The sequence below is a fragment of the Pezoporus flaviventris genome, unplaced genomic scaffold (genome assembly GCF_033815535.1).
Source record: "Pezoporus flaviventris isolate CSIRO_AGI_PZ_B2104156 unplaced genomic scaffold, CSIRO_AGI_Pfla_v1 ptg000047l, whole genome shotgun sequence".
In the NCBI taxonomy this organism is placed as follows: domain Eukaryota; kingdom Metazoa; phylum Chordata; class Aves; order Psittaciformes; family Psittacidae; genus Pezoporus; species Pezoporus flaviventris.
The window spans coordinates 17024805-17036503 of NW_026892595.1; positions in this window are offsets into that span (position 1 = coordinate 17024805).

An 11699-nucleotide genomic window follows, 5' to 3' on the forward strand; every position below is an offset into this window, starting at 1 on the left:
GAAGGCAGAATAGGAAATGAGTCATCATGGATTTCCACTCTAGCAACAGCTTCAATTTCAACTTTCAATTTGTCATTCTTTGTCTTCCTTCTACTCTTCTTTGCACTTTTCCTAATTATCAGCTGAGGGCAAAAAGTATCTCATTACTCAGGGAAAGGTTAGGCTAGGTTCAGTGCTTAGGTTCTGGACTAGACCTTTTATTTTGTTAGCATGATGATGATGTGTGTCCTCTGCTCCAGCAGTGGGACTTCCAGATGTGTCAGCAGGGTGGGGGGGCTTCCAGATGTGCACAGGGTGGGGAGGCAGCACATACTTCTGCATTCCCTGGTGGTCTTGTAGGTTTTTAAGTTTTTGGCAAGCTTTGGCAAAAAATTTGTGGTTGATTTGGGGTTTGAGGTTTTGTTGGGTTTTTTTGTTTGTTTGTTTCCTGGAGTAAAAACTGTAGCCAGATGTATGGGACAAAGCAATCTGCAGTGTTCATATTTCTGAATCAGTTATCAGCTTTGCTTTATGTATTAGATATGTTGTGAGGACCTGTGTTGCAGTGAAAGGGAAGAAGCACAATGATTTAAGCAGAATCATGTCTAGTTACTTCCAAATGAACAGACCAGGCAAAATGGCAGAACACTCATAAAGTACATGCCTTTTCTTTTTCCCCCCTGAAAAATCAGATTTTATAAAAATAAATGAGGACAGGTATTTTTTATTAGATAAAAGATGCTGCCAACTCTTATGTTAGAGGTTTTCCCTCTGCTATTTTTTTTCCCCTTTGAGAAAGAGAAAATTTAATTCAGTAACAGTTTGTTCCTGTATTTGCTGAACTCTGCGGTCTTTGGTATCCAGCGCTGTAGCAGATTGCACAATTCCTTTGTTGCCTGTGGCATGGCTTAATTGAAGGTACAAAAAGGAATTGTAGTGCTCTAATTAATGAATTTTAAATACGTCTTCCCATTTCAGCCATATGTTTTCCAGCACATAGGAAATTTTTCTGGTTTTCTTTTATATAAGCACACTGAATATTGTTTTTAAATCCACTGGAAGCTTCTCTGGAGGCTCAGTTCTGGCCACAGCTATGTGCAAATGGCAGTGGAGAAACCCAGACATGAGCCAACATGTTATCTGCCCCTTTGAACTGTCTTTGTAGTGCAAAGCTGGGATTACCTTTTTTGCCCTAATTCTTAATGTCTCAAGTTTACACACTGCCCACTGGGAAAAGGGGAAAGTTAAACCAATATGAAATCTGTGTGTATTTATATCTAAGTGCGCACACATGCACAGAGAATTTCAGGGGTTATATGTAACGTAGCTGACATAGTTGATGTGTCTCCTTTATTCTGTCAAGTGCTTAGTACACGTAGAAGCAAAATAAAAGATCAGCAGTGGTGTATTCCATCGAAAAAGAAGCTGGTGAGCATTAAGTGCCTGCTACAGAGCCCATGCTCAGCCAGGTACTTCAGTGTGGTCCTAACCTTATCTTTGTGTAATCCCACCAAGGCAGGGAGACTAGCAATGTGTTTAAATAGAGTAGGTGGAATAATTATTTTGCTTTTCAACATCTGTTTAAGGTTTTCAGGTATGGAATTAAAAAACAGAGAAAATATAGTTGTATTTGATTTAGCTTTCCTTATTTCTTTTTAATTAAACTTTCTGATGGCTTGAGGTGACCTTTCCATTCAGCAGGTTTGTTTTGTTTTGTTTTGTTTTTTCCACTGAGTGGGTCACATCTTGCCCTGCAGGTGCTGCATGGAGTGGTTGGGTTCTGCATGCAAAATGCATGAAAAGCTGGGGAAACCAAAAAGCTTAAAAACCTTAAGTCCAAATTACTTCATTTTTGTTCTTTATTTTAATTAAATGGATATTTTGCCTTTAGGACTTTTTTTTCCCTGTTGGGTGTTTTTCACAGCATCATGAAATGAATATCTACACTTCACCTGAACTTCTTCAGTTCAACCCTGTATCACTGTGGAAAACATTTTCTTGGCTTGTTCTGAGCAGTAGTCTGGTGACTGCTCAGAGTACAGAGGTTTCCTTATCATCATTGAGGCCCAGTCCTGAATCCTGTACTCAAATAGGGTAAATACCTAAGTCATAACCAGAAGAAAGTGCACTAAATAACAATGTACGATCAGGCCAGGTTAGCACTACAGGGAACACTTCCAGCCTGCTGTGTGGTTAAATCGTCTTTGTATGATGGGGATATTTTTAACCTGTTGTGGTCCTCCAGGTTACATACTGCCTCTGATTCTGCATATGACACCATTGGAGACTGTATGAATGCCTCTTCAGCTGATTGCTGCTGGTCCAGGCTTGCCACCACCAGGCTGGGTGATATAGGCACTCAGGAAGTTCCCGGCTCAGCTACGGCCTCTTAGCATATGTCATGGGGACTGGAAGCACAGGAGCAGCTGCTGTCCTGCCAGTGCTGGAGGGACCTCATGACTATGGGAGGAACAATAGGACCCTGCTTTGCCCACCATGTACCAGTAGGTACTCTCATCAGTGAGATGCCATGGCAGAAGCATCACTCTCCACAGTCTCTCTAGCAGGCATCAGCTACGAGGAGCTGAGCTTCTTTCACTTACCTGGATTTGTCCTTGTTCTGTCCTCAGTATGTTTCCCCAACCCAGTCTCCTTCTCTGCACCCTTTCCCTAACTTTGTAAAGACTATTACTGGGAATGGATTGGCTGCCAAAGTTTGGTTAGGGCTTTGGAGGTGTTGTGAGGGAGTTGAGGAGGACAGTGGCCTATAAGCTCAGAAGCCAGAAGAAGAAGGGAATATATTAGAAGAGTCATTCTGGTGTGCTTGGGATAGAATCACAGAATGCTTAGGGTTGGAAAGGATCTTAAGATCATCCACCCTCTCTACTGTGGGCAGGGACACCTCACACTAAACCATGTCACTCAAGGCTCTGTCCAACCTGGTCTTGAACACTGCCAGGGATGGAGCATTCACAACATCCTTGGGCAACCCATTCCAGTGCCTTGCCACCCTAACAGTAAAGAACTTATTCCTTATGTCTAACCTGAACTTCCCCTGTTTAAGTTTAAACCCATTATCCCTTGTCCTGTCACTACAGTCCCTAATGAAGAATCCCTCCCCAGCATCCTTAAAGACCCCCTTCAGATGCTGGAAGGCTGCTATGAGGTCTCCACGCAGCCTTCTGGTCTGCAGGCCGAACAGCCCCAACTTTCTCAGCCTGTCTTTCTACAGAAGGTGCTCCAGCCCCTGATCATCCTTGTGGCCCTCCTCAGGACAATGGGATGCATGTCTCAGGGGGACCCAGACAGAGACCAACAAGTGGGAAATGAACAGCTGCTGTTTGGATGCATGAGGCTCTCTGAGGAGCAGGTGAGAGGACCCTCACAGGCTGTGGTGTGGTGGCTAGCAAGGAGCTCACTGGTGGGGTCCTGTCTGCCTTGCAGCCATGATGTGGTTTTGGTGGCTAGATTTGGTAGCACCCGATGGATTGCCCATAGGTTTAACCACCTCAGCTTTGCCTTATATCTTGCTGCAGCACTGCCTCATTCTCAGCACTGGTGTTCCTACAATGCTGAGTTGTCTTGTGGTGTAGTTGTTTCTGCTGATGGTTGTGAAAAAAAAAAACACCTGAAAGGAGAAATGTTTTGCAGGCTGTTAATTATTTTCTTTAGTTATTACTGGTGTTGAAGATGGGGCTCTCTGGTCTGTTACCTCCTTCTTTTCAAGTCAGTGTGTTGCTAATGCCTAGATATAGCCACTGAAGAACTGTCATTAGTGGTTTGTTACTTATTTATTTGCTTTTTTTAATATAAGATCCCATTAATTGTGTCATCTTTTATTATATTAATAGAGCTAAGTTTAATTACTGTAACTTGATTTAAAGGAAAAAAATCTTCCTTGTAAAAATATGGTACAGTTATGTGGCACCAGTAAATCCATTTAATCTTTTTAATACAAAATACCATTTTCTCAGACATTCTCTTCTGCTTTTCTAGTAAGTCTAATCTCAGGTATAAGTTGCAGAAAATTTTAGTCAAAATTTCTATTACTTTGTAAGAATTCAGTTTACTGTTTTCAAGACTCATCGTCTTGCTAATTGTGTGCTGAAATATACTACTACTATACAGTATTATAAAGGATAGATATAAGAGGTACAGTGTGTAGAAGTAGTATGGCCTTTAATTTCTGATTGGAGGTAAACCTGCTAGTGAATAATGGAAAGAAATCTCTAATTGCTGTAAAAGACATCTGTATGTGCTCTCATAGCCAAAACAATTCAATTAGTTTCTACTGTTGTAGAAATAGTGTGTTTATTTTAGAATATGGTGAGAATTAAGTGGCAATCCTTAATGTTTCTGGGTAGGTGCTGATATAATATCAGCACAAAATATTGATCATCATGTCAAGAGAAATCCCTAGATGCTTATCTTTTAAGTATTGTATTAACTTCCAGTGGAAAATAATAAAAGTGTGCAACTATCTGGCAGTGTTTTTGGCAGGTATTTTCATTGCTTTGCTTTAGAGAGACATTAAAATAATCTATAACAAAAAAAAAAAAGATAATTAAAATCTGAATTTCTCTATCCCCTCCCCAGCCCTGCCACTGCATTTCCCTGCTCCTGGGCAGGAAGCTACAGGTGCTGTTTTCACAGAACTTGATGTCAAGACTGTTTTAAATGAAAGCACATTTATTTTTCTTACCGTTATTCAACACGCAGTAAGTTTGTTGGCTCGATCAGTTTCCGACTGGGCGAATATCCACAGTGTTTTTTGAAATAATTCACGGCTGACATCAGCCCTGAAGCCGTTCTTTCAGAGGCTCCCCAGAGAGCAGCCCGAGCTCTTGCTGGGATGCAGGGATGCAGGCTAAACCAAGGCTGTCTCCAGAGCTCAGTCCTCTCGTTTTGCATCATGGTTCATATGAAGCAGCCTGAAAAAAACCCCACCAGTCCCATAATGAGGCTTACTGTGTCCTCACTATCAGGAAAATAATAGTGTCTGTACTGGCAGAGTGTGCAGTACAGACATTCTGTTTACTGGTTTTATCAGCAAGTGGAGAATATATATGGCTCCTGAATTAAGTTTACATCCCAAATGCACTGACATTTGGCCAGCTAGATCTGGTGAAAAGATTTCATTTGTGTCTGGGAATATCTGTCAGATAGCATCTCTAGTATGCAGTGTTAAAATATTTCTAGTGAGGGGAGCTTTAGGTGTTGTTATAGTTGGTATCCTAGTGATACAAGTATAGATGCCATCACCCATGATTTCCAGATTTCTTATGATAAAGCATATAAAAATAAGCAGGCCAGCTGCTCATGTACTGCCAAAAGCTCACTTCTGTGTATTTGCCAAATACTGCATGTATACCTTATGATTTAGGTTAAGGTGCCTGCATAATTTGTGCCTGCAGCTGTTAGTGTTGGCTTCTAAAAGCTGTGAGCATTCAAAAAAAATACATAAATCCAAAGTTAATTAGTCAAGATCTAAAGTAATTCAGGTATGAAATATTTGTCTGGGGGCATGGATGTGAGGAAGTCACCAAAGCCAAGGGGAGGGGCAAATCAGATGGTTAGGTGTGAAGCATTATTTGACCTGTATTGAAATAAACCTGTCTTTAGCAGTGTTTTAAGCACGCTGTATGATTGCTTGTGTTCCTTCAGTCATTGCTGTTTGAAACTTTGAAGCCCTCTCTCTCTCTCAGTTTGCTTGTATATGAAGGGATGATAATACCCAATAGTCACTACTGAAGCATCAGCCAGTTGACCAGTGCTGCAGTTCTCCAGCAATGTGGCTTACATTTGTATGTGGTAGTACAAGGGGAGGTGTTCCCCCAAATAAATAGCATGTGTGATTTTTTTTGCAAACCGTTTGGGTCTAAAGTATAAAAGTTTTTGACAAGACCTGTTTGATTTCTTTGCAAAAATGCAGTTTGAAGTTGATGGTCCAATGACTAAGAAAAAAACTGTGGATACCGGTATCCAGGCTGTGACAGTAATTTCTTTCTTTAGCTCAGAGGTATGCACTGTTTGTGGTGTGTCCAGTGAGGTTGTCTTTGGGATGTTTTTTTTTGCTGCTGTCATGCAAGGGAGAGCTTGTTTTACTCGACATGGTAAACTTCAACTGGTAATAATTAAACTTCAGCTCTGTTAATTAGAATTTTACTGAGAGGCACAGGAGCAAGTAGGTTATAATCTGCAGAAATCATGTAAAATAACTTCTCTCACACCTTAGCAATTCCTCTGGCTCTGTTTAACTTCAAAGGTAGCCTTGTATGTAGGCTGTGAAACATTTGGCCCAGTACCAGCCATAACAACACAAAACTCTGTTAGTACATCCACTTCATGCTTTTGCCAAGATCCATCAAAACACTGAAATAACTTTGTGCACGTACTTCATAACCTCTTCCAGGCATTTCCCTGGATGTTATGCGATGAGAATTGCCAGATGTTATTACAAAACAATTTAAAAAGTATTTCACCACCTGTAACTCAACATTGAGGGTCAGTGTCCCAGAATCTGAGCATCTAAGATATGGCAATATAGAAGTTAAGCTTGTAGATAGTGTCCTGGTGAGTATTTTGTTACTATTGATCATGAGGCCTTCATTATTCAGTATAAGAGAGGGAGAGGATAATTACTGAATGAATTGAATGTTCTCTATATCAATTTCTCAGAATTTGGTAAGAGAAGTGAAAAAGTGTTTGGTTTTTTTTTTCTGTTACCAGCAGTGAAGTACCCTTATTTCTGTGGCTGACTGGGAAGCAGAAAGCAGCCATATATGGGATGAAATTCTGCAAAGAATGTGCAATAAATAGATAGTTCAGAAGAAGGCTCTGCAGGGTCTCATGAGCACAGCAGTCTGGGAGGGAGAAGAGTCTTTCCAGCTCAAGAAATAGTGCCACAGAACTTGTTTACTTAGTGTGGAGAGAAGACTAAGAGAAATAAGTTCTTAAAATAGTAAATTCTCCCTTTGTGAAACAGTTTAGCAGTAAAACTGTGGTCACAAAGGCATTACCTTTCTATTGGGAACTGGTGTTTGTTTTGGTAAAGTTTGGTTTAGGGGCAGGATGGTGGTTTTTTGTTACACATTTGGACCCCCTTTTGCCTGCTATTCTGGGTGTGGGGTGCACTTGATGGCATGTCAAAAGCAGCCTGTGCCAGCTTCCGGTTTGGCTTGCAGCAGCAGGCAGAGGTGGGCACTACACAACTGATGGCTTTTGAGAGCTGTTGAGATAATGTCTGTCTTATGCCAGGTTGGTAGGCAGCAAGAGCAAGGTGACAGAAGAACAAACGCCCCATGCACCCAGTGGCATGGGGCTGCTTGACACAGAGCCAGTGATGTTTGGGAGTTACTGCCAGGCCCAGAGGTCAGCTGCAAAACTGCAGCTTGCCCATTTTGCTCTCATTCTGTGCCCATGGAAATCTGGAACTGTGTGGGCTGACATGTCCAACCTTTGAGCTCTGAAATCTGAAAATGTTATTGAACATAGTGGCTGTGCTCCAGATGTGTTTTGCTTACAACAGCTGGAAGGAAAGACAGCTGCCTGAATAGAACAAGGGCACTAGTCAGGCAGCTTAGGACCCTGACTTTTGGAATGTGAGCATCAATAGCCCAGTTGAGAGTTGCCCAGGAAAATGCTACAAAATCTGGAAGGAGACCAGATTTTTCCAGTACATGTTTTGTCAGATTCTAGGGAAATCTAAATTCAGACTGGACGTAAGTACCCTGAACAACACTGATGTCCTTAAGAGTGTTTCAGGCAAAGGGAGAGGAAATGAGTTCTCTCCCACTCGCCTGTCTTGCGTACCATGTGGTCATTGTGAACGGATCATCATTATTTTTTTTGGCGGGGTCCCTCTGAGGATAATCCTGGCTTCCTCTCCTGTCACTTTCTAGAAACTGTACCCAAAAAAGCTACCAAATAGTGAGGGGGAGCTGCCATTTTCATAGGTCTTGGAGAGGTCTAAACGAGCCCTGATGACCTCCTGTTATAGTAGCTGTTACTGCTAAAAGAGATATTTAAATTTGCCTCATTACGCCCATTGTAGTTGTGGGTGGGCACAGGAAAAGGACATCCAATGGGAAGTAAGAAAATTAATGTGCTTTCAAAATCTTCTCTGTAGTTGTTTTTTTTCTTTTTAAATTAAAGTTTTTAGACAAAAATTGTCAAAGTTGTTTATGTAGGAATGTCTGTGTTAATAACTTCTAAAATCCATTTTTCAAATCTAGATCATCAACAAGGAGATTAATCCCTTTGTGAACAACTGGGAGGAAGAAGGACATTTCCCAGCACAACAAGTATTTAAAACCCTGGGACAGGCTGAATTCTTTGGTGTGGATAAGACAACAGGTAAGAGAATATGTAACTCCTGAGTATTGATATTGACCGTGATAGACTCCTTACATTATCTCAAATCACTTTTGCCCCTGATCAAAACATGGTTTGGAATTCAATGCAAAGTTTTCTTTTATTCCTCAGTCACAGGTGTACTGGTTACCAGCTGCACAAATGCAGAAAATAAAGTTGCTGAGTGCTCAAATCAATACTCTCCTAAATATAAGCATTAAAAACCTGTGTGCCTGTTAATTTAAAGTCAGCAAAGTGAATGTCACTTCAATTTTCAGCGTAGCATCTGTATAATGACTTTTCTTCTGCATCCATACACATATGGCATAATCTCAATCTTCATTAAAGAACCCCCAGTTTGAAGGCATTGAAAGTGCTGTAAGATTTGGCCTGTTATACTTCCTTATCTTGTAACCTCTGCATCATTGTCATGTATTGTGTCACCATTCAGAGGATGAGGCTTGTGTAGGTTTTAGGCCATTATATCCTAGACTGTCTTTAAAATACACTATTCTAGCCCACACAAGCAATAAAGAACAAAAAGCTGATGATACAACCAGCAAATTCAGAGAAAGTCTCATGTATACATACATACATTGGTGACAAATGTCAAGAAGCCCAGAGGAATAGGAGGTGTTTCTGCTCTTCAGCTGAAGTATTTATTTCCATAGGTTTGGGGTTTTTGTTTGTTTGGTTTATTTTATTTGTTTGTATGTAATGTAATATATATATTTTCAAATGCTACTGTTACATGTTCCTGATGGAATTCACTGGGTTCTCTCTCCATCCCCCCCCCGCCCCCCCCACTCCCCCAACACTTTTTTTAGTCTAAAAAGTCTAAAATCAAGTTTGCATAGGCAAACCTTTAGCAACTGTGGTGAATTCAGAGCATTCCCAAGTGACAATATTTGAAATGAACTGCAGATAATTGCCTATATGGAGCAGCTCACACAACCACACCACGTTGTTATGTTGCCAAGGGACAGGGTTTGAACTGTGGAACAAATTGCGTATTTTTACCACTTACTTTCAGAGGAAATGTTTCCTATTGAAACGAACTTTTGTATTCTTGTACATTCCAGCTTGGAAGGTTTTTTCCTATAGCTGTTCAGTTGTTGGAGCTCACAGAACTGTTTAGCTTTGATTCTCTGACAAAATCCAATTAAGTCTGAGCTGGTATTTCTTAACAAAAATGCTGACAGTTTGAGATTATACTTAAGATCTATTTAAAGGACAAATAGGATTAGTGGAGGGGGGAAGAAAGCCACCTCTACCTCTGCTATAATTGTTTGATAGGCGGATTTGAAAGTGTCTCAGTGGGGTCTGCTTCACTCTGCTGATATTTGTTTTGGTTATAATAATGGTGTGTCGCATTGCTGCCATATTACAGCCCTGTCTTCTTGGTATATTCTTCTCAGGACATGCAGAGGCCTTGCCTGGGGTAAGGTACCTCAGTGCTGATTATGCTGTGCATAAAGTGTTGTGGAGATGGGAACTTTGTATAGTGCTTACAAAATAGCTAGGACAAGAAATAACAAGTGAAATCTAGTCAAGAAAGGACTTGAAAGGACTTGCAAAGGCAAGGATGGGCACAGAAGTTGCATGCACTGAGTACACTTGTCACACTCATGATTAAGAATATTTTAGCTTTGGCACTTTTATCTAGCTGTTAATCTGAATTGTTGGGCCTCTGCAGCTGCATTTTATAAAAGCTAAAAAATCCCAACTTGCTGGATAAAATTCTCAGCAACAAATAGTCCATCTCAGTTCATCTTCTAGAGCAAAGTACCATTGCTTACAAAAAATGCATTAACTCCCTGGAAGATGCTGCCTTTGCAGCGTTCAGCTGTGTAACAGAATGTCACCAGATCCAGTGTTGCTCTGGTAATAGTGTAATACCATCAGGTACATCCTGAAAGACCTGAAACTTTATTGTGATGGTAAGTGAAATAATTGGATGTGTAACAGCATAATCTCAGCAGCTGGAATTCAGTAAAGCCTGAAATTCGGCATCTTCTAAATTAATACAAAATGCTTATACTTGCTGTATAGTGTGCATATGTAGTAATAATTACAAATGAAATTGAGATATACCTTTTATACTCTGCCCAGCCACTTCTGTTATTTAACTACTGTGTGCAGAGGAAGGGAGGTCTTAAGAGACTTAAGGAAGTCAGGAGCAGCGGGGAGTTTTGGAGGGATGTTGGGGGAGGCCTGGAGGAGAAAGGTTAAATTGTTTTGGAGAGAGCAATTGCGACACAGAACCATGTGAGTAATAACCTCCTGTACTTTCTCTTTCCAGCTCAAACCAAAATTATAATTATCATGTTGTATCCCTTCAAACCCAGATCCTAAAGCATTCTCTATATAGAAGACTGAATTTTTCAAGTTAATTCACTTTAGGAGCACCTGTTGTTTTGAAATGTGAGCTTTTCTGAATTTGTCTTCTAAGATCATTCTGTCGAGTACAGTTTTAGTTTGTTTTGGTTTCTGCCCCACCCCGTAGAATTAATTTTGAAGCTTTCTGGCTGAGCAGAAATGGGTCACAAACTTGTTTTGCTTAGATAGAAGGAAACATCTGTTGAATTTCAGATTTGTTGAAACTGGACTCTTTCCTGTGTAAACAGCATTCCCTTTATGAACAATGAGCTGCTTAATGGGAGTTAAGTTTTTTAAAAGAACATGCCTTACATGTGTCCCTTATCACTGGAAACTTTCTCTGTGTGGAGAACTGATTTGGAGCACTATTTGTATTGCAAAGGCTCCATCAGTTCCCACCATATGCAGTTATGGGCTACAATGTTGTCAAGGTTTTTCCTGTATATTTTTTCACAGTTGTTTACACTTGTAGTGACTATTTGCTGTAGTACAGTAGTTCAGGATGTTAGTTGGAGGGGTCATGTAAACACGACGGGCAAAGCCCAGCCGTGTAACCATAATTGGAGAATCCTTAAGATGATCAATGGATTTGCCATATGATATTGTCTGATCAGTCCTCTGCCAAAGAAAGATTATTCTGATCGAACCATTACTCTGCTCTGGTATTTTTTACACAACTTGAAAATAGTACATACACTGTTTTTTCTTTGGGGAAAAAGTTCTATTATGTTAGGAAATTCTTCCCACTAGTAAAATATATGCTGAAAAAATGACTATAATTTATGCATAAAAAGTGTCTTTTTGCTTTCTGCAAAATTTGTTTTACAGAATCACTCACTTCAGCCTCAAGTGTTTAGTTTTAGGGGGGAAACCCAACATCTTTATATACTTATTGTTCATTTATGTTTGCTGTGTGTTTCTCCTTAAATTCTAAAGTTTCTCAGCTATTGAGGTATTTATTGACAGTCCCAAAACTAAGGGCAAAAATA